The sequence below is a fragment of the Heptranchias perlo genome, chromosome 1 (genome assembly GCF_035084215.1).
Source record: "Heptranchias perlo isolate sHepPer1 chromosome 1, sHepPer1.hap1, whole genome shotgun sequence".
Classification (NCBI taxonomy): domain Eukaryota; kingdom Metazoa; phylum Chordata; class Chondrichthyes; order Hexanchiformes; family Hexanchidae; genus Heptranchias; species Heptranchias perlo.
The window spans coordinates 120465605-120492967 of record NC_090325.1 but is presented as its reverse complement, the minus strand read 5'-3'; positions in this window follow the sequence as shown (position 1 = coordinate 120492967).

Here is a 27363-nt window from a genome sequence, read left to right as displayed (position 1 = left end):
CCCCTTCCACCCTGCTGGATGGCAGTTTGGATGACCTGTGTGAGACCTTGCAAGGCCACCTCTAATGTATCTGTCAGCCTGTTTATGGCGGCAGAATGTTGCTCACCCTGAATCCGAACAGCCGTTGTCAGGGCCTGCATGGACTCAATGTTGAGCTGTGCGTGACGCTCGAGGGAGGCCAGCCTGTCCTCCACCGCAGACGTTCCCGCACCTACCCGCGACACTATGTCGCCGGTACCCTCCTGTGCCTGTGCCACCAATGCCCGCATGCAGGAGTTGGACTCCTCCATCACCTGCGCGATTGTGGAGAGTGCGCGTGGCACCTCTCCCAGTACCTCGGCAATGTGCTGGTGCCCCTCGACGACTCTCCTTTTGACTGGTGGCCCCCTGGGTTCAGCATCTGGGTCCGGCTGAGCAGAGCCTGGAGAAGAGTGCTCCCACCGACGCGGACCCTCCGCGGCTGCCCCTGCCACCAGGGTCTGCTCATGCTCACTCGTGCGCAGTGACTCACCACGTGCAATCCCAACTAATTGAGGAGGAGGACCCACTGAGGTGTGTGTATCTGCGCTGGTGGATGCTTGGCTCATATGTGACGATGGACCCTCAGAGACCGGCATGTCCTCTGAGGAATCGCCCTCCTCACACACGGCGCTCGCAGACGGCCCTGCAAGAGAACAGAGGGCAATATCAGGCATGTGGACAAATGTTGCGGTGCGGCAGATGCCAGGTGATGCTAAGATCATTCGCGATCATGAGTGCTGAGTGTCAGCTTTCCCTTACCGGACGTTTCTGCAGCCCCAGCCTCGCCATCCGCCACGGACAGGCAATGTAGCGTGTGGCTGATCTCCAACGTGTCCACCTCTACGTCCGTCAGAACCACCTGGTGTGGCGGGCCCCCTCCGGTGCGTGCCCTTTCCCGAGCGTTCTTGCATCTCTTCTCCTGTCAAGGCAAAACACAGATGCGTGATTGAGTGATGATTGCATTATGAGATGCTTCAAGCATTGGTGTGGGTGGGTTGAGTGTGTGGCAGATGGATGGGAGGATGCGTGTGCCACATGCCCATCCCATTGTATGGGGATTGGGGTGTGTGGTAGTGTTCGAGTGGGGACAGGGATGGTGGGTACGTGCAGGCACGGTGAGGATGATAGTTGAGTGGCTGTGAGGATTGATGCGGGAGCGCTGTGGTGGCAGTGCAGAAGGAGTTGTGAGGTGTTTGAGGTGATGTGGAAGACGGAGTGTGGGAGAGTGCGTTAGTGTACTCAATTTGCCGGACCTAGTGAGGTCATTGAATCTCTTCCGACACTGGATCCATGTTCTGGTGGTGTTGCCCCTGCTGCTGACCTCCGCGGCCACCTCCGCCCATGCCTTCCTGGTGGCGGAGCCAGGGCACTTCCTTCCGTCGCAGGGGAACAACGTCTCCCTCCTCCTCCTTACCCCGTCCAGCAGCAGCTGGAGTGCGTGGTCAGAGAATCGTGGGGCAGCCTTACCCCTGGGGTGCTCCATGGTGCGCTACTTCTTGTTTGCAGCTGAAGGGGCATTGGTGGACTGCCCCTTTAAATAGAGCTCCACCATCGCTCAGACGTCACTGCGCATGCGCAGGCCGCCGGCGCGCAGCTGAGAAGCGGAGAACCCGTAAGCACAGCTTAATGACCTCAATTATCCTGTGATCGCGCGGGGGACGCACTCAATTCACCGGCCACGTTTTCCACGCGCCCGATAGACCACCCGCCGAGAACCCGCAGCCCTGCTAAAATCGGGCCCTATGATTCTATCCCTTTGCTCCTCTATCCCATTTAGACCTTTATTATCCAAGCAAGAAGTGGCCTCCTTATTCTGCCTACCAAAATGTACCACCTCACACTTATCTATATTGAAATTCATTTGCCAATTACACGCCCATTCTGCAAGTTTATTAATGTCTTCTTGCACTTTGACGCATTCTTCTTTTGTATTAACTATACCATGCAATTTGGTGTCGTCCGCAAATTTTAAAATTGTACTTCTGATACCGGAGTCCAAATCATTTATGTAAATTGTGAACAACAGTGGTCCCAGCACCGGTCCCTGTGGAACACAACTTCCCACTTTTTGTCAATCTGTGTAGCTACCCTCAACCCCTACTCTCTGTTTTCTATTTTGTAGCCAAACTGCTATCCATTCTGCTACCTGTCCCCTGACTCCAAATGCTCTGATCGAAGTCATGGGTCTACAATGTGGTACCTTATCGAAGGCCTTATGAAAATCCAAATATATTACATCTACTACATTACCCTTGTCTACTCTTTCTGTTATTTCTTCAAAGTATTCTAGCATGATCCATGCTAACTACTTTTTATTATATTTTTGTTTTCCAGATGTTTTCCTATTACATCTTTGTGTAAAGATTCCATTATCTTTCTTACTACCGACATTAAGCTAACTGGTCTATAGTTCTCTGGACTTGTTCTATCTTCCTTTTTAAATATGGAATAACATTAGCTGTCTGTCAGTCCTCTGGCACTATTCCCTTTTCTATTGAATTTTTATATATATATAATAGTGCCTCTGCTAGCTCCTCCCTAACTTCTTTTTATATTTGTGGATGCAAATTTGTGGGTCTTATCCTCCCTAAGTTAGATTAGTTTATCAATTATCTCCCCCCTTTCTATTTTAAATGTTTTAATATCTTTTTTGATCTCTTCTTGTGGTGTCCTGCCCACCTTGTTAGTCTCCCTGGTAAATACAGAGGCAAAGTAACTATTCAATATTTCTGCCATTTTGCTGTCATTACCTATGAGTTTATCTTGTGCATCCCTTAGTGGCCCTATATCTATTCTGATATTTATTTTTTAATTTATGTATCTATAGAATATTTTACTATTTATTTTTATATTCCTTGATAATTTAATTTTGTAATTCCTCTTTGCTTTCCTAATTGTTTTTTTGATTTCTTTCCTACCCCCTTTTGTCATCCTCTCCTTTATTGTGTGTAATCTTAGAGTATGCCTTTTTCTTTAGTTTCACTTTTACCCATAGCTCTTTATTCATCCATGGTGTTTCACCTCTTCCGATCTTCTTTTCCATTGAGATCTGGGAATTTTGGCAGATGGGTCAATAAAAATGTCAGTTCAGTGTTTGCAGGTGGTCAAGAAAGCAAATAAAATGATGGAACTTATAGCTAGGTGTGTGAGACGGTGAGTTTGAAGTTTTATCTGCCCTTGCTGAGACCACATCTGAAGTACTGTGCTCAGTTATGTCTCCATATTTCAGAACAGATATAAGGGCTGATTAAACAGATGTGTGCTACCACCGGGCGTGCATAAGAACATAAGAACATAAGAAATAGGAGCAGGAGTAGGCCAATCGGCCCCTCGAGCCTGCTCCGCCATTCAATAAGATCATGGCTGATCTGATCCCAACCACAAATCTAAAGAACACAAGAAGTAGGAGCAGGACCCGACCAATGGAGTCCATCACTCGCCCATTCAGAATGGCGTCATACAAAAATAACAAATATATGAAACATTTTTTCCATTAGGATGGTGATAGAAATGTGGAATAGATTACCAGCAGGGGTGGTGGAACAGAATATCATGGTTTCAAAAAGAGACTGGATGAATTCCTGTTAGTAAATAGGATACAGGGCCATTAGTTCTTGAATCACAGTAAGAAACCTGAGGGGAGGTTTGGAAGGTGGGCTGTATGGGCCAAAGCAGTTCTATGGCATTAACAAGGTAATAGCAAGGCAGTTTGCAACTCTATGACAGATCCAGTAACTAATGACTGATTTTGTATCCATCTGGCCTAACTCAGGTGTCAGTAAAACCTTACAGTCATCCTAAAAGGTGTAGGAGTGATTCTGTGATACTGCACTCCCAATGGGGAAGCCACGATTGTAGGAAGTGTGAGTTGGAGATAGAGATACAACATACAACCATAACTCTCTGATCCGTGCGCCTTGCAATAATGGGATCACAGAATTGTCCCTTTAACATCTTTTCTTACTGCAGTGCATGGCAGAGATAATGAGGGAGGGTGTTTCTTTCTAATTGTGTAATCAGAGCAATAAAAAAATCAACTTGTGGATGGATTTCAAGTATTGATGGAAAATGTATTGAAAGAAAATATGCTTTAGATAGCTAACCTATAAATTGTAGTAAACCTTAAGGATTTCTATATTGTGTCAGTAATCAGGCCATTGATATGTTCTAACCTCCATTTGTTACTGCAGTATAATGAAGGAGATGGCATGAGGCAGCAGGATAATGAAGATTAGTTCATAAAGTACAATATAGGAAACCACTAAAACTTTTATCTCACTGACACTAACTTACAACATAACGTACAACATAACTCAGCAGCAATAAATGATGTCTGCAAGCCAGTCATGTTGCTAAGCTTGCAATTACATTTGTGTTGTACACTGCTCAGTAATCAATTACATTTGCTCAAACTAAAATATACAATAGCAAGTAATGTACATCTTGTTATGTGTAACAACGTTAATGCTCTTTCCCCTGTGCATGTTCACAAATTCTTTTTATATCAAAACAAAGTGAAATGTTCATAGAAAGACGGATTGGTCATGATTTTAACATTGAAAAACAGATGGGTTGGGGCAGGGCGGCATTCAAAATCACAACTATTTCAGACCGGCCCCCAACCCACCTCCAACCCACTCATTTTGGGTTTTCACCGGGATGGGGCGAGGAGCAAGCGACCACCCCGCTCCCAAGAGGTGGGTTGGTCACTAAAACCTTTTGAGGAGGCTACGGGCCTTCTTTTTTGCAGATTTTGCAATTTCAACCCTTGGGGGCTGGGATTCCTGGGCCTTCTCCTTCTTGCCTCATGTAAGGAGGTGAGAAGACCCGAAACTGCAGGTAAATGCCTTTCTGGCACAGCTTGTGGGCCCGGAGGAGCAGGAGTGCTTTCCCCAGGCCCAACAAGCCTATCTGCAATGACCCCCCAACGATTGCGGACCCCACTCCAATCTCCAAACCCCCCCCCCCCGCAATGATCGCGTACCCCCACGATCTCCGAACCCCCCCCAACGATCACTGACCACCGTGAAGACTACCCGATCCCCCCAATCGATCACGGGCCCCCGTGATGACCCCGATCCCTCCTCAACGATTGCGGACCCCCACTATGACCTCCGATCCCCCCCATGACTGACTCCCCCCACCCCCATACCCACCGGTGCCCCCATGCCCACCATGCTCATCAATGCCCATCAGTGAGCCATACCCACCCACACCCCCGTCCCCGTGCCCACCCATGGTCCCGTGCCCACCCATGGTCCCGTACCCATCCATGCCCCCACCCCCCATCTATACAATCAAAGATTTACCTGATAGGAATGAGGCGGGCCAAGTGGAGCAAGTGTCAGTAGGGGGGCATTTAGGGAGCAGCGATCATAGTATCATGAAGTTTAGATTGGTTATGGAAAAGGATACAGACCACTCCCACTCTAAAGTAAAAATACTCACTAGGAGGAGGGCCAATTTCAGTGGGATGAGAACAGATCTGGCCCGGGTAAATTGGAATCAAAGATTGGCAGGCAAAACTGTAATTGAACAACAAGCGGCATTTAAAGAGGAGATGGTTTGGGTACAGTTTCACTACATTCCCACGAGAGAGAAAGGTAGGGCAATTAAAGCCAGAGCTCCCTGGATGACAAAAGAGATAGAAAGTAAGATGAAGCAGAAAAAAGGGGCTTATGACACATGTCAGGTTGATTACACAAGTGAGAACCAGGCAGAATATAGAAGTTCAGAGGCTAAGTGAAAAAGGAAATAAGAGGAGCAAAGAGGGAGTATGAGAATTGACTGGCAGCTAACAAAAAGGGAATCCAAAAGTCTTTTATAGGCCTATAAATAGTAAACGGGTAGTAAGAGGGGGGTTAGGGCCGATTAGGGACCATAAAGGAGATCAACTCATGGAGGCAAAGAGCATGGCCGACGTACTAAATGAGTACTTTGCATCTGTCTTTACCAAGGAAGAAGATGCTGCCAGAGTCTCAGTAAAGGAAGATATATTTGAGATACTGGATGGGCTAAAAATTGATAAAGAAGAGGTTTTTTTTTTTTTTATTCGTTCACGGGATGTGGGCGTCGCTGGCAAGGCCGGCATTTATTGCCCATCCCTAGTTGCCCTCGAGAAGGTGGTGGTGAGCCGCCTTCTTGAACCGCTGCAGTCCGTGTGGTGAAGGTTCTCCCACAGTGCTGTGAGGAAGGGAGTTCCAGGATTTTGACCCAGCGACAATGAAGGAACGGCGATATATTTCTAAGTCGGGATGGTGTGTGACTTGGAGGGGAACGTGCAGGTGGTGTTGTTCCCATGCGCCTGCTGCCCTTGTCCTTCTAGGTGGTAGAGGTCGCGGGTTTGGGAGGTGCTGTCGAAGAAGCCTTGGCGAGTTGCTGCAGTGCATCCTGTGGATGGTACACACTGCAGCCACAGTGCGCCGGTGGTGAAGGGAGTGAATGTTTAGGGTGGTGGATGGGGTGCCAATCAAGCGGGCTGCTTTATCTTGGATGGTGTCGAGCTTCTTGAGTGTTGTTGGAGCTGCACTCATCCAGGCAAGTGGAGAGTATTCCATCACACTCCTGACTTGTGCCTTGTAGATGGTGGAAAGGCTTTGGGGAGTCAGGAGGTGAGTCACTCGCCGCAGAATACCCAGCCTCTGACCTGCTCTCATAGCCACAGTATTTATATGGCTGGTCCAGTGAAGTTTCTGGTCAATGGTGACCCCCAGGATGTTGATGGTGGGGGATTCGGCGATGGTAATGCCGTTGAATGTCAAGGAGAGGTGGTTAGACTCTCTCTTGTTGGAGATGGTCATTGCCTGGCACTTATCTGGCGCGAATGTTACTTGCCACTTATCAGCCCAAGCCTGGATGTTGTCCAGGTCTTGCTGCATGCAGGCTCGGACTGCTTCATTATCTGAGGGGTTGCGAATGGAACTGAACACTGTGCAGTCATCAGCGAACATCCCCATTTCTGACCTTATGATGGAGGGAAGGTCATTGATGAAGCAGCTGAAGATGGTTGGGCCTAGGACACTGCCCTGAGGAACTCCTGCAGCAATGCCCTGGGGCTGAGATGATTGGCCTCCAACAACCACTACCATCTTCCTTTGTGCTAGGTATGACTCCAGCCACTGGAGAGTTTTCCCCCTGATTCCCATTGACTTCAATTTTACTAGGGCTCCTTGGTGCCACACTCGGTCAAATGCTGCCTTGATGTCAAGGGCAGTCACTCTCACCTCACCTCTGGAATTCAGCTCTTTTGTCCATGTTTGGACCAAGGCTGTAATGAGGTCTGGAGCCGAGTGGTCCTGGCGGAACCCAAACTGAGCATCGGTGAGCAGGTTATTGGTGAGTAAGTGCCGCTTGATAGCACTGTCGACGACACCTTCCATCACTTTGCTGATGATTGAGAGTAGACTGATGGGGCGGTAATTGGCCGGATTGGATTTGTCCTGCTTTTTGTGGACAGGACATAGCTGGGCAATTTTCCACATTGTCGGGTGGATGCCAGTGTTGTAGCTGTACTGGAACAGCTTGGCTGGAGGCGCAGCTAGTTCTGGAGCACAAGTCTTCAGCACTACAGCTGGGATGTTGTCAGGGCCCATAGTACTAGAAAGGATGGCTGTACTTAAAGTAGATGAGTCACCAGGTCCGGATGGGATGCATCCTAGGTTGCTGCGGGAAATAAGGGTGGAAATTGTGGAGGTACTGGCCATAATCTTCCAAACATCCATAGATATGGGGGTGGTGCCAGAGGACTCGAGAATTGCAAATGTTACACCCTTGTTCAAAATAGGTGTAAGGATAAACCAAGCAACTATAGGCCAGTCAGTTTAACCTCAATGGTGGGGAAGCTTTTTGAAACGATAATCCGGGACAGAATTAAAAGTCACTTGGATGAGCGTGGATTGATTTGGGAAAGCCAGCACGGATTTGTTAAAGGCAAATTGTGTTTAACTAACTTGATAGAGTTGATTGATGAGGGCAATGCAGTTGATGTGGTTTATGTGGACTTTAAGAAGTCATTTGATAAAGTGCTGCGTGGTAGGCTTGTCATCAAGATTGCGGCCCATGGAATAAAGGGGGCAGTAGCAACATGGATACAGAATTAGCTAAGTGACAGGAAACAAAGGGTAGTGGTGAACGGTGGTTTTTTGGACTGGAGGGAGGTGTACAGTGGTATTCCCCAGGGATCAGTGCTGGGGCCACTGCTTTTCTTGATATATATTCATGACTTGGACTTGGGTGCACAGGGCACAATTTCCAAATTTGCAGATGACACGAAACTTGGAAGGTCAGTGAACAGTGAGGAGGATAGTGATAGACTTCAAGAGGATATAGACAGGCTGGTGGCATGGATGGACACGTGGCAGATGAAATTTAACGCAGAAAAATGCGAAGTGATACATTTCGGTAGAAAGAACGAGGAGAGGCAATATAAACTAAAGGGCACAATTCTAAAAGTGGTACAGGAATAGAGAGATCTGAGGGTATATGTGTACAATCGTTGAAGGTGGCAGGGCAGGTTGAGAAAGTGGTTAAAAAAGCATACGGGATCCTGGGCTTTATAAATAGAGGCATAGAGTAAAAAAGTAAGGAAATCATGATGAACATTTATAAGACACTGGTTCGGCCACAGCTGGAGTATTGTTTCCAGTTCTGGCTACCGCACTTTAGGAAAGATGTGAAGGCCTTAGACAGGGTGCAGAAAAGATTTACTAGAATGATTCCAGGGATGAGGGATTTTAGTTATGTGGATAGACTGGAGAAGCTGGGGTTGTTCTCCTTGGAACAGAGAAGATTGCGAGGAGATTTGATAGAGGTATTCAAAATCATGAAGCGTCTAGACAAAGTAGACAGAGAGAAACTGTTCCCATTGGTGGAAGGATCAAGAACCAGAGGGCATAGATTTAAGGTGATTGGCAAAATAACCAAAGGTGACATGAGGAAAAACTTTTTAGCACAGAGAGTGGTTAGGATCTGGAATGCACTGTCCGAGGGGGTGGTGGAGGTAGATTTAATTATGGCCTTCAAAAGGGAACTGGATAAGTACTTGAAAGGAAAAAAATGGCAGGGTTGCGGGGATAGGGCAGGGAAATGGGACTGGCTGGATTGCTCTTGCATAGAGCTGGCGCGTCCTCGATGGGCCGAATGGCCTCCTTTCATGCTGCAATCTTTCTATGATTCTATGATTCTAAGACTTACCTGAACACGTCCTCTCCCTGGCTGCTCTCCCGTCCGACTGTCAATCAGGCCGGCCAGTCGGACGACAAACCAACAAAAAAAATAAAAGACGTCCTTATGTCAAAATCATAAGGATGTCTGGGAAACCCGGCTCGGGGTCAAAATCATGCCCATTATGTCTTTTAAAGTTCATCCAATATTGCCGTTTAGAAATAACAAACATTATTATTTAATTGTATTAAAAATGTGAATCAGAACAGTCTTTTCTTCTGTTTCCCGATCGTTCCTTCCATCCGTAGCCAGTGGAGAAATCTTTCTGCTCGTCTATTAATATTGCGTGTTTGAAATGAGTGTAGTTTTTTAAATAAGATACTAACCAATTTTACCAACAGAGATGAATGGAGTTAAAAATATAGGGGTAGATTTTGTGAGTTTGTATGCCCGTGCAGAACTTTGCGTGCCGAGAGTGCACATCTGGAGTCTGGGCATGGAGGTCAGCGGGCTCTGCAAGATTTTCCGCTCATTAATTTTAATAGGACTATCCAGCGGGCCCACTGATCTCCCCACCCATGGTCCTGATATTCACCCCCGACATGTGAGGCTCTGGGCTGGGAGCGAAAATGTGTAAAATCTACCCTTCGCTATCTAAAATCATACAAAGCATGGCCACTTGAGTGAGGTACTGGAGCACAGTTGATACCTATGGACTGACAGTCCCGCATAAGTCAATAGCTTAAAAATTCTGCGGACCTAATCAAGGGGGCAAAAGTGTGGTCAGGTCAGGACTTCTGCCCACCGATTTGGCCAACCACAACCCTATCCCAAATCCTGGGGATGGGGGGGTTCATTTAAATATTGAGGGTGGCGCTCAACCACTGATAAGGTGGAACAGGAAGTGACACCGTACTATTTGTTGGACCTTAATGTATGCAAAATGACTGCTGTATTTCCCTACATATTCAAGTAATTCATTGTATGTGAAGTGCATCCCAGCTGTATCTGAGAAATGTGATAAGATGCCATGTAGATGCAAGTTGTTGTGCTAATTATTGTTTTTTCCAACAGCTCCATCAACCTATTTATGACATTTGTAATAGCCACTGGAAACATGTAAACTCTGTTCTTGACGGTCGAGTATGCCAACCCACACTGGTTGGGAGGCATTCTAACAGAAAAAATGTCATATCTGGAAAGTCGTGCCTTCGGTATTGTATAGTTAAAATAAGTTGAATTAAAATAGTTGCGAGCCATAACACTTACTAACCTAATTAGTAGGACCAATATATGTTGAAAGCTTAGTAGGGAAAATATTTTAAAAATTTACATTGAAGTCATAAACACATATATGGACTGGCTAAAGGCATAAACCATGAAGCTAAAATAAGTTTTTGAGAATTCAATTCTGAATTAAGTTACTGGTTTCCTAAGTGTTTAAGAACTGTATTGAAATGTTTAGTTTTACTCAGGACTTCAAGCACATACACACTTAAAATGATTCAGACAGTTGGTGTGAATTAAGAATTTTTTGATAACACTCCATCCTGCCATTTCCCTTTTGTCACATAGTTATCTCTTATCTCTGCACCATGTTGTCCTTTTTCTGGTGGGAGAGCATGAAATGTATTGTGGTCTTCTCCATAGCTTTTCACACCGACACTGCCTCTACAAGTTGGAGCATTAGCATCCATGGGAAGAGGGAAATATTGAAATGTCATTATAATTTACATGAGATAGGGACATCTCCCAAGCTATCCTGTTAGGAACTGACAAGGTTCATCCTACATATTGTCAGAAGAATTAGCGGTGGTAGTCACTGGAGCCCATATTCACGACTTCTAAAGCTTATTTTATACTGGCTATGTTGTAGTTTGGATTCTGGAAAACCAACACCTCTATGCTGGCTCCCCTGAGTTCACACTACTAAATCTGCCTCTCTTATTCCAGTGCCAGTATTATAGATCCAGTTTTTACTCATGTGACCTCATCAAATCTGGCCTCCTGGAACTGAAATTAGAATGGTGACAATATAAAAGATAAGAGAAGGCTGTCTATCATGGAATCATGGCCCAGTTAGAGTAGCTGTCTTCAGTAGAGGAAAAGTAAAGGGAGAAAACTGGAAGAGGAAGAAAAAAAAAATTAAAATTAGCTCCTGTAGGCAATGTTGCTGGGCTGCCTACAGAGCTTCACTTTGACTTATTTGGAGTATAGTCTTATTGTTTGAGAGGTTTTAAAAATTCATAAAATGTCAGGTACTTCGCCAAACTCAGCCAGAACAGGAAGTTATGTTCATTTTGAACTGGGTTAAAATGATGATTACGTATAGCTAAAGCCAATTTAGGTTGAATGTAATCTGTTTGAAAATCTTCATGTTGTACACTGTGGTTGAAGTGCAAGCATACCCCTACCAAGACCATCTGCTGCTTCCTGCAGGATGATGGGTATAACTGCCACATAAGAACATAAGAAATAGGAACAGGAGTAGGCCATAAGGCCCCTCAAGTCTGCTCCGCCATTCAATAAGATCATGGCTGATCTTCTACCTCAACTCCACTTTCCCGCCCGATACCTGTATCTATAGATTCCACCTGCAGATACTTTTCAGGTCATTTAGACTCACATTTTCTCCTATGAATAAATGAGGGAAAGTATTTCAAAGGACTCCTGTAGACAAGTAACTGGTACCAAATGTTACTTTCCTCAGATGTGATGACCAGTCAGCAGGTCATATCCCAGACTATTTCAATGTCTGTGTAAAGGACATCTGGATATCTGTCTTCTGTCACAGTATGCAGTCAATGTTAGTTAAACAATCTCAATTAGATATTAAAGTGTAAACCCTACAAGGAAATCTTCAATATAAATACTTCAGCCCATATTGAATACAGCTGAAGGCAGACTTTGGAGACATATAAAGCACAAATTATCTTAAAATTTTAGAAAAATATCATTTGTAAATGTTAACAGTTTGGGCAATAAATTAAAAATGAATCTATTACATAACCTGATGTGTTCTGAGGCACAGTCAATTGTTGACTGAGAACATCTCAGACAAAGTGAAGAACAACTTTTCTTCTTTTTCCACCAATTTTCTCTCCTTCCTTCCTAAAGGTGGTGGTGTTTTGTTGGAGTGCAGCTCCATGGACATTGGTCACTCACCAGTATCTCGCTGAAATAGAAAAACTCATTGATTGCAAACTACTTTAAGTAAAAAAACACCCTTTGGCACCTTGTAACTGTGGCCCATCAATGAAAACACACACGTTGTAACCCGCATACATCCCATCCATGCAACCTGATTTTCTTTGGCTCTGCTTATACTATTACTTAGAACCTTTCAATACGCTCCCCAAAAAACACTCCATGTACTAGGGGAAATACAAAAACATGGATTTATTGTGGGCTTTTCACATACTGCTTTAAGCCCTAGGCCCATGCTTCCCTTTGGTGCTCCTGTTAGGTTAAGGAGTAGGACATGACCACCTAAGACTTGGCTAAGTGCTTCCTGAGTGGGAGGAACACCTGGGATGATGGGTTGGTGAGTGGATCTGCAGCCCTGTTGAGATGGTCGTGGCCTGGGTCCTCTGGGTCATTCAACGTCCCTCCAACAGTTGGAACTACATGCTCTGACACCAGCGCTTGCTCAATGTCTGACAATCCCTCAATCTCTTGAGGGGCCTGACTGGAGAGAGAACTTGTGTGGTCTCTTTGCAAGAAGGCTGCTTCATAAGACCTTTCCCTCGCCATGCCTATAAGCTGCGCCTTCCAGCTGGATGCACTGTGTTCTGCAAGGGAACAGTGAGGAAGGAAGCATGGGACCAGATGCTCACAAGAACACTGTAACTGGCACCATTGCCTCTGATATGTGAAGCCCTTTTTTGTTGCTTTTTCCAAAAGATCATCGTCTATTAAATCCGGCAGTGACAGACTCCTGAAGCCCATCGTGGGCACAGCGACATCTTGCACAAGGGTGCTGGCATTTTCTGACTTAAAGCTCTCCCCCTTATTAGAATGAGTTCCCTGCAGATGGAAAATGTGCTCAGAGAATGAGATCTCAGTTCTGGTGGCTGCCAAGGTCTCATTGGTGCCAGTTCCAGCACGCATGAGAGAACTCCGTCTTGTGCTTGCTTCCTGATTGCTTCGGGGCTCTGGGCCTACGATTTCCCCACCAGCACTTCCTGTGAGCTGTGTTCCTCTCTGGGAGCAGCCGGTCAGGGAATCAGCACTCGTGTTCATTTGCTAGACGATCTCTACCCAGACAACTTGAACCTCTGGTTTCAGAGGTGTACCCCCTCCACGAGGACCTCCAATGCATTGAACTGAAAGCTGGAGTCTTTCCCACATCCATTCAGCAGCTCCAACTTCAGTCAGCAGTTGTTCTGTGAACTCCCCCCTAAGCTGCTGGCTGAATCTATTTTCTGATTGGCAGCCAACTAAAAGTGAGGTCTCAGTCCCTGCGACTGGCCATGCCAGCACCCTTAGAGCAAATGTGGGTGAGTGCGCCATGGGCATGCACAACCCAAACTGTTACAAACTCAGAACATCAGGGCTTCATATAGTGAATATAAGGAACATCTGATTGTGTTTAATGTGCTTCCTTTTCCTTTACGTTTGCAACTTAGTGAACACCCTGTCAGTGTTTACTTATTTTAATATAAAGGAGACATCAGCCAAATGTTTTATTTGGCTGTCCAAACTTTGGACTGGAGAAGGTTTCACTGCCTAACTCTTGGAATGGCCTATGCTTTGAGCTTCAGTAATAATGCGCCTTATTCCAATCAAGATCAAGAGTCTGTGTGGCGGGAGGATGGGGGTGGTGGTGGTGGTGGTGGGTGGGTCCCTTTCTGCCTCAGACCAGCAATCCTCTGGGCACTCTGATCATTTAATGTCACTGTTATCAAAGAATGCCAGGCTCGAGAGATTTGTCCCAGCATCCATGTCTTGAAGGATGCTCTTATGATGCTCTTATGAAGAAGAAAAATCTCTTTCCTGCTTCCACTAATTCTACTCATTCAGGTACCACTGTCAAAATTATTTAAATATGTCCCCAGCAAAATGATCTTGGTGCCAGCTGCTTTTATTTCTGATTGCAGATTAGACTGGGCAAAACTATTGACTGTATTCCTTTCACAACCATGCTGTTTCAATGTTATCAGTAGTTGATTAAGTTGTGAACTGCATCTTATTTCCAGGGGCTCCTTAGCTAAGGATTTTTGGAGATTATCCTTATCTTGTCAGCCAGGAAGGAATTCGCTAACAGGTCAATTTCCTGGCTCTAAGATACACAAAAAAGATTCTTAAAATCTCTATTATAAACGCATACTTCAGTATACCTCATTCAAAAACCATGCTTTCCTGTGGTCCTCGTGACCTCCATGCTAACATGCTCATTCTAAATACTCTGACCCTTGGAGATTTGCTATTTTTCTTCCTGGTTTGGGCTTTACATTACTCAGGATTGCTTAGAAATTTAGTTGTGCATTGTCACACGTTCCGAGGGATATAATGAAAGCTCTCTTGTGTTACATAGTCATGGAGTATTTTGTCTGTCTGGGCTACTGGTCATCATACCACAGGTTCATTGGTGCTAGTAAATCATGAAGTCCAAATTGATATATTCAAAAATCATACGCTAATATCTTCTTAGATGATTAATGCAATCTGAAACCACAAATGATTTTTTTCTAACAAATCTGCCATCTTCATGTCTAAAGAGTAGAATGAAAGTGGGGAGGAGGAAATTGAGGAAGACAATAAGATAGTCACCAATGGCACGATGGAATGACATCTGGCATCACTGAGATATAATGCAGATGACAAATGAAAATACCTGGAGGATACCAATTTTGCAGAGTAATTCACATAGGAACCTGAATTAAGGAGGAAATTGCCCATGTGTGCCTCTAAAAACATGAAAGAAAGAACTTGCATCTATATAGCTCCTTTCATGACCTCAGGTAGTTCCAAAGCACTTTTCAAGTGAATTACTTTTGATGTGTAGTCACTGTTGTAATGTAGGGAAAAGCGGCAGCCAACTTGCACCCTGCAAGTTCCCCAAAACAGTAATGAGGTAAATGACCAATAAAATTGTTTTTAGTGATTTTGGTTGAGGGATAAAGATGAGGGTAAATCAAAAGGTAGTAGTTAGGTGTTTCCTAATTTGGGCTTAAAACCCTGTATATTGCAGGAAGGAGGTAAGACTGAGGGAGGTAGGGAGTTCCACAGTTATGAAAGAATGAGCTAGAGTGGTAGATAGTGTGATGAGTCTTCATTTCAACACAGTGAGGATGCAAAGAAAAGGAAGAGCAGGTAAGATCTTATATTTGGAGCTTGGGAAAAATAAGACAGGGAAGTTTAGAGACACAATAACTGTAGCAGTACTGACAAAACAGTGACAGCTCAGAACAGCTAGAAGAAATTATATCGCTTCTCTGTATTTTCTAAACAATCTCTACCTATGATGGATCGACATATTACTGGTGCAGAAATCTGCACTGAACCAGCTCAATCCTGGTTTCTCTGATCAACATGCAGATCATATCCCAACTGTAAGAAAGCAGTTTCTGCCCAAAATCCAGGACCTATTATGAAAAATCTGACATCTTGGACTCACCATTTTTTAGAAATCTTAGAAACTAAATCTGGTTATATTTACTTGGTTCTCCAACTCTGTTTCTTATATGCATACTCCTCTACATATCTTTTAACTTGTAGAATATAAAGGTGATGGAATAGCTATTTTGAGATGGTGTTAATATTTTTATACTGAGCAAAAGACATGGAAAGAGCTGGTGAACAAATTAATAATGAATCTCAAGTGTATTTTTTTGCTCCAAAGGCTACATCTAGTTTAATCACCGATATTAAAGTAAACCAGGAAGGGCCGTATACACTACAACTGTAGCGTTGGTGCACACCGATCTCACGGCATACATTGCTGCAGTTACATTATAAATGCAGCCGGAGTGGAAATATCTTTCATGACGACAAAACAATGCTTCCTGAAGCCTAACCTTCCACATGGCTTGAGACAGGGATGGTTCAGAGCACCAGATGCATTTTTATTACATAGAAATAGGACCTACTTGAATCACAGTAAGTATGTTGATTATGTATGGTAAAGTTTGGCTCCCTTGTCAGTCCTCCAATTGTATTTGCTTTTCACCTGTCCCTCTCCCACATAGCTTCGGTAAACCTTCTTTATGTTATGTCCTGGAATGCTGGAGAAGTAATGCTGTAGCTGAATCACAAGTTCTCTCAGAGGCTGGCTTGTGAAGGATTGTACCTCTGGTTTCTCTCATGGTTCTACCTCAAATAGTCTATAGTTTTGCTGCACAAAATCATGAGGGGTTTTGATAGAGTAAATGGGGAGGAACTGTTTCCACTGGCAGGAGGGTCGGTAATCAGAGGACACAGATTTAAGGTAATTGGCAAAAGAACCAGAGGGGGGGATGAGGAAATTTTTTTTCATGCTATGAGTTGTAATGATGCAGCATTTACATCCAGGGCATCTCAAAACTACAATACTTTAAAGAAACTACTTTCACTGGTTTGTTTGTTCAGTTTAATAACTATCTGGAAAGGCTGAGCAGGTTGGGGCTCTTTTCTCTGGAAAAGAGAAGGCTGAGGGGGCGACCTGATAGAGGTCTTTAAGATTATGAAAAGGTTTGATAGGGTAGACGTAGAGAAGGTGTTTTCACTTGTGGGGGAGTCCAATACTAGAGGCCATAAATATAAAATACTTACTAATAAATCCAATAGGGAATTCAGGAGAAACTTCTTTACTTAGAGAGTGGTTAGAATGTGGAACTTGCTACCACAAGGAGTATTTGAGGCAAATAGCATTTAACAGGAAGCTAGGTAAGTACATGAGGGAGAAAGGAATTGAAGGATATGCTGATAGAGTTATATGAAGAGGGGTGGGAGGAGGCTCGTGTGGAGCATAAACATCGGCATAGACCTGTTGGGCCGAATGGGCTGTTTCTGGGCTGTACGTTCTATGTAATCCATTTCTATGATTTGGAATGCACTGCCTGAAAGGGTGGTGGATGCAGATTCAAAAGTAACTTTCAAAAGGGAATTGGCTAAATACTTGAAAGTGAAAAAATTGCAGGGCTATGGAGAAAGAACAGGGGAGTGGGACTAATTGGATAGCTCTTTCAAAGAGCCGGCACAGGCATGATGGGCTGAATGGCTTCCTTCTGTGCTGAATGTTTCTATGATTCTATGACATACAAGCACGTTCAAAATACAAATAATAGTGCTTAATTACCTTTTTTGATGAATAAGTGTTAAATAAACAATAATCTTTCTTTGCTGCTCCTTGAAGATCTTTTTCTTCCACAATGGAAAAATTAAGTATTATTTTAAGAGAAGATTTAGGAAACAGTATGGATTGGACTTATGCCCTACACTTTCATTTTCTGTCCTACTGCATTTTTATGTTCATTTCATTATTATAAACATTAAGAAGGTTTTAGGTAATTCATCAATGAATGGAGTACCATTTCCAAACCTGTAATATTTGTTACAATCCTTTTAATATAATATAAATATATAAATTAATTATATATAATATAATATATAATTTAACTATAATATACTGTCCTTTAATCAATGTCACTCATTTGTAAAATTTATAGATTGCTCACATGTCCTAAACTCCCATACAGTAAAGCTACAATTATTTTAACAATCACATAATTTTTGTAATTGTAAACAATTTTACAACACCAAGTTATAGTCCAGCAATTTTATTTTAAATTCACAAGCTTTCGGAGGCTTCCTCCTTCGTCAGGTGAACGATGTGAAAATGCTGGACTATAACTTGGTGTTGTAAAATTGTTTACAATTGTCAACCCCAGTCCATCACCGGCATCTCCACATCATAATTTTTGTCGGTATACAGCAAATTTGTGACTAAGTATTCTGTTCACAGAAGCATGGAATTAAACTCAACTTCAAATTTGCCTTAATTATATATGCATTTTTCACTTTAAAAAAGATTACAAATCATTAACGGTATAATTTAATCAGTTAATTATTGGTTTAATGGCTGATTTTCTATTTGGGTGGTAATGCTTAATGCTGGCAATTAATTCACTGTAAAATGTGACTTTGCAGTAATAATGCACAATATACACCTCACGCCCCTGAAACGATTAACCGCTGTGTGCTCAAAGCACAAAAACACAATTACATACAGGAGGATTCCATGACTGGAGAGCTAACACAGCAACTTATCCATCAAAGAGAGAGAGAGAGAGTGAGAGACCCAAGTCAGTGAGGGAGGCTAGTCTGATATTTGGTCTGATGCTATCAACATTAGAAATTACTTTGGTGTGGTATAGTGCCTCTAGGTTTATAGCTCAGAAGCTGAAAAGGTTTTTACATTATAGAAGTTTAGAATCTAGGAGCTCCTTATTTCTTTCGGTCCTACAATACCTGAATGGTGTTTAAGGTGACTTTTTTTAAACGAAGAACAAGATAAAATATAAAAGGTATTGTTTTAAACTGGATACATTTAACCTAATTAAAAGCTTATCATCAATCAGACAATACAAATACGTCACAAATACTCCGTGCCTCTCATAAGGGTGCAGTGAAAAATAAATCTACGATGAGATGAGTGCGACTATAGTGATATCCTTCCACAGATGTTAGAGTTAACAGACTTCATCAATGCTGCATGCTTCCTTGGTAAATGAATATTGATCTCAATTTTACATTGAAAATATTTCAGTCCATATGTCCACCATTATTTTTGCAATTAATTATTAAACATCATTAATCATTAGTTTCTATCTAATTGGTTAATCCATTCTTCTATCAGTAATTCTTTTAACTTTGTCTTAATTGATTAAGGGGGGAAAAATAGAGTACGAGAGTAAACTTGCAAGGAACAGAAAAGTGGACTGTAAAAGCTTCGACAAGTATGTAAAAGGGAAAAGATTAATGAAGACAAATGTAGGTCCCTTACAATCAGAAACGAGAGATTTTATAATGGGGAACAAGGAAATGGCAGAGCAATTAAACAAATACTTTGGTTCTGTCTTCAGAGGACACAAATAACTTCCCAGAAATGCTAGGGAACCAAGGGTCTAGTGAGAAGGAGGAATTAAAGGAGATTAGTATTAGTAAAAAAATAGTGCTGGAAAAATTAATGGGACTGAAAGCTGATAAATCCCCAGGGCCTGATAATCTGCATCCCAGAGTACTAAAAGAGATAACCATGGAAATAATGGATGCAATGGTTATCATCTTCCAAAATTCTATAGATTATGGAACAGTTCCTGCAGATTGGAGGGTGGCAAATGTAACCCCACTATTTAAAAAAGGAGGGAGAGAGAAAACAGGGAACTACAGATCGGTTAGCCTAACATCAGTAGTAGGGAAAATGCTAGGATCTATTATAAAGAATGTGATAACAGGACATTTAGAAAACATCAATGGGATTAGACAAAGTCAACATGGATTTATGAAAGGGAAATCATGTTTGACAAACCTAATGGAGTTTTTTGAGGATGTAACTGGTAGAATAGATAAGGGAGAAACAGTGGATGTGGTTTATTTGGATTTTCAGAAGGTCTTTGATAAAGTCCCACATAAGAGGTTAGTGTGCAAAATTAAAGCACATGGGATTGGTGGTAATATACTGGTATGGATTGAAAATTGGTTAACAGACAGGAAACAGAGAGTAGGAATAAACGGGTCTTTTTCGAGGTGGCAGGCAGTGACTAGTGGGGTACCGCAGGGATCAGTGCTTGGGCTCCAGCTATTCACAATATATATCAATGATTTGGATGAGGGAACCAAATGTAATATTTCCAAGTTTGCTGATGACACAAAACTAGGTGGGATCGTGAGTTGTGAGGAGGATGCAAAGAGGCTTCAAGGCGATTTAGACAAGTTGAGTGACTGGGCAAATACATGGCAGATGCAGTATAATGTGGATAAATGTGAAGTTATCCACTTTGGAAGGAAAAACAGAAAGGTAGAGTATTATTTAAATGGTGATAGATTGGGAAATGTTAATGTACAAAGGGACCTGGGTGTCCTTGTATACCAGTCACTGAAAGCAAACATGCAGGTGCAGCAAGTAGTTAGGAAGGCAAATGGTATGTTGGCCTTCATTGCAAGAGGATTTGAGTACAGGAGCAAGGATGTCTTACTGCAGTTATACAGGGCCTTGGTGAGACCATACCTGGAGTATTGTGGGCAGTTTTGGTCTTCTTACCTAAGAAAGGATATACTTGCCATAGAGGGAGTGCAGCAAAGGTTCACCAGACTGATTCCTGGGATGACAGGACTGTCGTATGAGGAAAGATTGGATCGACTAGGCCTGTGTTCATTCGAGTTTAGAAGAATGAGAGGGGATCTCATTGAAACGTATAAAATTCTGACAGGGCTAGACAGACTGGATGCAGGGAGGATGTTTCCCCTGGCTGGGAACGAGGGGTCACAGTCTCAGGATACGGGGTAGAACATTTAGGATTGAGATGAGGAAAAATTTCTTCACTCAGAGGCTGGTGAACCTGTGGAATTCTTTACCACAGAAGGCTATGGAGGCCAGTCACTGAATATATTTAAGAAGGAGCTAGATAGATTTCTAGACACAAAAGGCATCAAGGGGTATGGGGAGAGCACGGGAATATGGTATTGAGATAGAGGATCAGCCATGATCATATTGAATGGTGGAGCAGGCTTGAAGGGCCGAATGGCCTACTCCTGCTTCTATTTTCTATGTTTCTATGTCCTCCTAATTGTGCCAGATGTCCGGTTTGCGGAAAATGCAATCGATAACATTGTGCAGCTTGAAGTTAGCAGCCGTGGCTGTGTGATTATATATATATTTGAGAATCTTTTTTCAAAGTCCTAACATCAGGCCTTCCACATGTTAAAGCCATCACCTGCTCTCTCTCAACAGCTGTTTAACAGCACTAACAGGCTCTTAAGTGATCAGTTAGCATCTCTAATCTCCTGGGAACTTATTATTGCAACTCTGTAGTTGTGAATGACTTTGTAACTCACAGCCTGTGATGTGGTAGAAAATAATGTTCGATTATTTTAGTTTCAGTGATCTGAAAAAGCAATACTTTCTGCAGCGATGGCAAGGCAATTGTCAAACAAATTAAATCCACATGAACCACAGACAATTGCTTGTTTGGATGACCAAGATTATACAAAGAAAAAAATAGACATCATAGACCTAACTGTAAAAACACTGACTTACTAACCAGATGGTCATGGATCTGAATTCCAGGCTGGTCTGTCACTCAGATCTGTCTGCCATAGCTATGCTGTTACAAGTGTTTCTCCCGTCAGTTAATCACAGGCAGAATTGGTGTTGTACACAGCTGAAGGAGGTCATGTGAAGGTGAGAGGACTTGTGGAAGTAAACATTGGGATGGGAAAAGAAATAAAAAAAGATTTTTTCAGAGATGTTGAGCTCAATTATATATTTTCTTATACTTAATGGGGCCGATTTTAACTTTAAATTGCGGGTGTGTTTTGGGCAGGGGGGCTGCGAAAATCGGGAAAATCCTGAGCGGGTTCGGAAGCCGGCTCCAACCCGCCGACTTCTGGAGTTGTTGCAGACCCACCTGTGTGCACGTTTCACGAATCTGGAAGTCCTGCCGGCAATTAAAGCCGGCGGGACGATAGTTAACCCACTTATTGACATCGTTGATCTTAGTAAAGTTGTTAATTTTGAAGAGATTGAGCCAGGGGTGCGATTTTAATTCAGCCTCAGCGTGTTTCCTGTGCTGTGAGAAACACTCCATGTTGTAGGAGACATGTTTCAGGCAGCAGCCAGTTGGGATATTTAAATTCCTGTTTGACAGATGGGATAAAAGGTAAGTTATTGCAGCAGGGCACTCAGGTGTCTCAGACAAACCTTTGGCTGGGAGATCTTTGTGTTCAGACTGAAAATCCTTGGTTTCCACTCAGAATTGTTCTGTTTACGCATATTTACCAACTTTTTGGACCCCCTCAAACTGACATCATCAAGATTGGGGGGGGGGGGGGCGGTGCGATGGCTGCATTCGCCACTACATCAGAGGACGAGCAACATCACCATCCTCACCAGGCACGGCGTGCACTTCCACTTCCGCCACTTGGAGCTCCACAACACAGTGCTGCACCACAGGGACCTGCACAAGAGCACAGAGGGCAACAACAGAGGGAGCGCCGTCGCAGGAGGCACTACCCTCGCCACAGGGTCTACAGACCGAGGCTCAGCTTCCTGGACCTTTCTGAGTAACAGTGCATATGGAGTCTCAGAGAGAGTCGCCAAGTGGTCGCAGACATCTGTAGCCTCCTTCATGTCGAGCTCTTCCCGGCTGGGCCTGGAGGCATCTCATTACCCGTCGCTGTTAAAGTGACCACTGCCCTCAACTTCTTCGTCTCCGGGTCATTCCGGGCTGCCACCGGTGATATCACTGGGATCTCTCAGTCGTCCGCACATAAGTGCATAAGGCAGGTCACCAGCGGCTTGTTTCGCAGGGCCTCACAATATGTCAACTTCCCCATGAACGACCTCAGCCAGATGGAGAGAGCAGTAGTATTCCAATCTGTGGCTGGCTTGTCACGGGTGCAGGATGTAATCGATTGCACCCATAAAGCAATCTGAGCACCTCCACACAAACCAGGACCGTTCATCAACAGAAAGGGCTATCACACCGTCAATGCTCAGCTCGTTTGTGACCACCGCAAAAGATTCCTTCATGTGTGCGCCAGATTCCCTGGCAGCTGCCATGATTCCTTCATTCTGAGGGAATCCAACATCTCGGGGCTCTTCCACACACCGAACACCCTTAAGAGCTGGCTCCTCGGGGACAAGGGATACCCCCTGTACACATGGCTCATGACACCTTTGAGGAACCCCACCACCGAGCAACAGCGTCGATATAACGACAGCCACATCGCCACCAGGTCTACAATTGAGCATGCTGTAGGGCTGCTCAATATGTGCTTCAGGTGCCTTGATCGTTCTGGGGGAGCGCTTGAATAAGACAGAGTGGGATGCATTATAGCAGTGTGTTATGTTCTGTACAACATGGCGCAACAGAGAGGGGTGCCACTTGAGGAGGCCCCATCCACATCTGCCATCCACATTGAGGATGAGGAGGAGGAGGAGGTGGAGGAGGAGGATGAACCCATGGCCAGAGCAGCAGCTCACCTGGCTGCTCATGAGGCCAGGGAGTCACTGATATGTGAACGGTTCTCCTAACATCAGAAAGTGTGGAGTCCAGTCCTCAGACCACCTGGAAAGAGCAGCGCCAACACTAACCCCCCTCCCCCCATCGCACAAAACAGTCCTCCAACTACACATACACCCACTGTAAAGTGACCTAATGGGTGGCATCAAATGTCGCAGTTCATGGTGAAGCTCATGAAAGGATGCTATCACAAAAGGCAGTCAAGAATGGGCAAGACGTGGCAGTAGTGGTGAGAATGATCTTAATGTGAATTTAATGTGAATATAACAAAAACCAAATATAACAAAAACCAAATATAAATGGAAAACATAACAGTCTCTCAGAGACCCTTGTGCATACTTTTTGTGATCACAAAACCTTAGCCTTCCTTTTCCTACTACTTCTACGTCTTGCATCCCCTGTGGCTGCAGCAGAGGTAGTGGCAGGTTGCTCGTGTTCATTCCCTGACTGATTAGATGCTTTCGGCCTACGTCCTCTGGGTTTTGGAGTCCGTGAGGGCCCCTCCAAAGACTGCTCCACCTACACCGGTGCAGGGGCAGACTCGACCACCTGTAGAGGAGGCAGCATTGTAGGTACTGGTTGAAAGGGGGGCAACGGATGAGATGTGGGAGCGCTTTGGGTGGCGTCACCACTTCCATGTCCCCTTTCGCTATCATCCCTCCCTTTGGCCAGGCCCACATCACTCCTACCACTCTGCTGGGCAACAGTTTGGAGGACATGTGTGAAGTCTTGTAAGGCCAGTGGTAGTGTATCCATCTGCCTGTTTAAGGCGGCAGAATGTTGTTCGCCCTGAGTCTGAACAACCGTTGTCAGGGACTCATTTGTGAGCCGTGCTTGAAGCTCAATGGAGGCTGCCAATCTCTCCATCGTAGACATTCCCACACTTACCTGTGCTGCCATTCCACTGATGCAGGAGTTGGACTCCTCTATCCTCTGTACTATTGTGGGGCGTGTGTGTGGCATCTGTTCCAGTACCTCGCAAATGTGCTGCTGTCCCTCGATCATTCTCTTTTTAAAGGATGGCCCCCGAGGTTCAGCATCTGCATCCAGCTGAGCAGAGCCTGGAGAGGAGTGCGCCCACCGACACAGACTCTCCACAGCTGCCCCTGCCACCAGTGTCTGCTCATGTTCACCAGGTTGAAGGGCCTGTAAGAAAACAGAAGGCAATATTAATCTTCATCACAGATGTGTCATGTTGCGATGAGCACACTGAGGTGTTCAACATGCCAAGCATTGTTAACATTAATTCGTGTTGTGTATGATGAATGTTAAAGTTGTGTCTCCAGATGTTTGTGGGGTGCCAGTCTCGGCCTCCCCAACGGACAGGCATTCGAGGGTGCGGCTGATCTCCAGGGCTTCCTCCTCCGCGTCTGTGAGGTCCACTATTTGTTGTGACCGCCTTCCAGTCCTCGCCCTCTCACATGTATTCTGAGCTCTCTTCTCCCAGAAGGGGAGAAAGTACAGATATGAGAGTGAGTGATGGTGAAGTGGTCAGCCGATGAATGCATTGCTTTGGGTGAGGCTGACCGTGAAAGAGATTCAACAGAGGGTGAGTATCAGACAGAGGCATCACATTGGATGAGAATTGGAGTGAGTGGTAGTGGTGGGGTCACAAATGAGGATATGAAGAAGTGCTCAGGCAGTGAAGGTAAGTTGAGGATGAGCCTTAAGTGGGTGTGAGGAGTGATATGACGGAGTAGTCTTGGCAGTACAGAATGAGTTGGTGGGGTGGGAGGAGGGTGATGTGGAACACGGAATATAGGAGAATCAGTAAGTGTACTCACTTTTGCTGTCCTAGTTAGGTCATTGAAACACTTCCTACACTGGAGCCAGGAGCGGGATATGTTGCTGCTGCTGGTGACCTCCTGCCACCTCGAGCCAGGCCTTCTTGGTGGCAGAGGCAGGGCACTTCCTTCCGTCCGCGGGATAAAAGATTTCCCTCCTCCTCCTTACCCCGGCCAGTAGCTGCTGCAGTGAGGCATCATTAAACCTTGGAGCAGCCTTGCTCCTGTGCTGCTCCATTCTGCCTTTTTGGTGTTTGCTGCAACAAAAGCCTTTGGAACAATGGCCCTTTAAATAGAGCCGCTCCAGCTGAAAGCCAGTCCCCCCCCAGCGCAGCTTTCGGATGGCAAACCCAGAAGCCACGTTAAGGGCCACCAATCAACTCACGATCGCGTGGGAAACGGTAGGATTTTATTAGTCGGGTTACCCACCCATTAACCCTTTGCTGCCATCCCCCAGTCCTTTGAAAATCGAGCCCATTGTCTTTTGCATCAGGTCTGAACCTGAGAAGGTAATGTAAATATTTAACTGATATTTTAATATGGTTCCCATATCTAAGTGCTATAAACCACATTACAATACTATACATAAAATTCTGCTGATACTTAGAGTTACGTCAAAACTACAGCAAAAAAACAAGCCATTCAGCCCAACTGGTCTATGCCAGCATTTATGCCCCACATGAGTGTCCTCCCTCCTTACTTCATCTAACCTTATCAGGATACCCTTCTATTCCTTTCTCCCTCATGTGCTTATCTAGCTTCCCCTTAAATGCATCTACGCTATTTGCCTCAACTATTCCTTGTGGTAGCACGTTCCACATTCTTACCACTCTTTGGGTAAAGAAGTTTCTCCTGAATTCCCTATTGGATTTATTAGTGACTATTTTATATTTATGGCCTCTAGTTTTGGACTCCCCCTCAAGTGGAAACGGTTTCTTTATGTCTGCCCTATCAAACCCTATCATTATCTTAAAGACCTCTATCAGGTCATCCCTCAGTCTTCTCTTTTCTAGAGAAATGAGCCCAGCCTGCTCAGCCTTTCCTGTTAAGGATATCCTCTCAGTTCTGGTATCATCCTTGTGACTCTTTTTTGCACCCTCTCCAATGCCTCTATATCCTTTTTATAATATGGAGACCAAAACTGTGCACAACACTCCAAGTGTGGTCTAACCAAGGTTTTATACAAGTTTAATATAACGTCGCTGCGTTTCAATTCTATCCCTCTAGAAATGAACCCTAGTGCTTGATTTGCCTTTTTTATGACCTTATTAACCTGCCTCACTACTTTTAGTGATTTGTGCATCAGTATCCCGAGATCCCTTTGCTCCTTTATCCCGTTTGGAGTCTTAGGGGCCGATTTTCGGATGGCGGAGTGGGTGCGTTGGGGGCGGGGGGGCTCGTAAAATGGCTGAAACCCGGAGTGGGTTCGGAGCCCGGCTCCAACCCACTGACTTCCAGGTTCCCCAGTGACGCGTTCGGGTGTGCAGTTAAAGCTGGCGGGATGATAATTTACATAGTTTGAGAGATAGTTGAGGTACTTGAGAGACCTCATTGAGTGGAGATTTTGGCAGGGGTGTAATTTTGAAGGATCCTCAGCGTGTTTCCCGTGCTGTGGGAAACACTCCCTGTTGGAGCAGACGTGTTTCAGCCAGCAGCCAGTGGGAGATGCAAAGGATTATTTGACAGGTGGGGGGAAAACCTCATTTATTGCAGCAGGGCACTCTGTCACTTCAGACAAAGTTTTGGCTGCAAGACCTTTGTGTTTCCACTCAAAATTCTTAATTTATACCCTAAACTCTGCTGTGCAAAATCATTTACCTACTTTACGGACCCCCTCAAACTCACACCGTCAGGATGGGGGGACACCATGGCTGCATTCATCACTTCATCTGAGGACGAGCAACATCACCAGCCTCGCCAGGCACGCCATCCACCTCCGCCACGTGGAGTTCCACAACACAGTGCTGCACCACAGGCACCTGCACAACAACACGGAGGGCAACAACAGAGAGAGTGGCGTCACAGAAGGCACTACCCTCGCCACAGGGTCTACAGACTGAGGCTCAGCTTCGTGGACCTCTCTGAGGAGCAGTGCACACGGAGGCTCAGACTCATTCGCCAGGTAGTCGCGGACATCTGCATCCTCCTTCATGCCGAGCTGCTCCCAGATG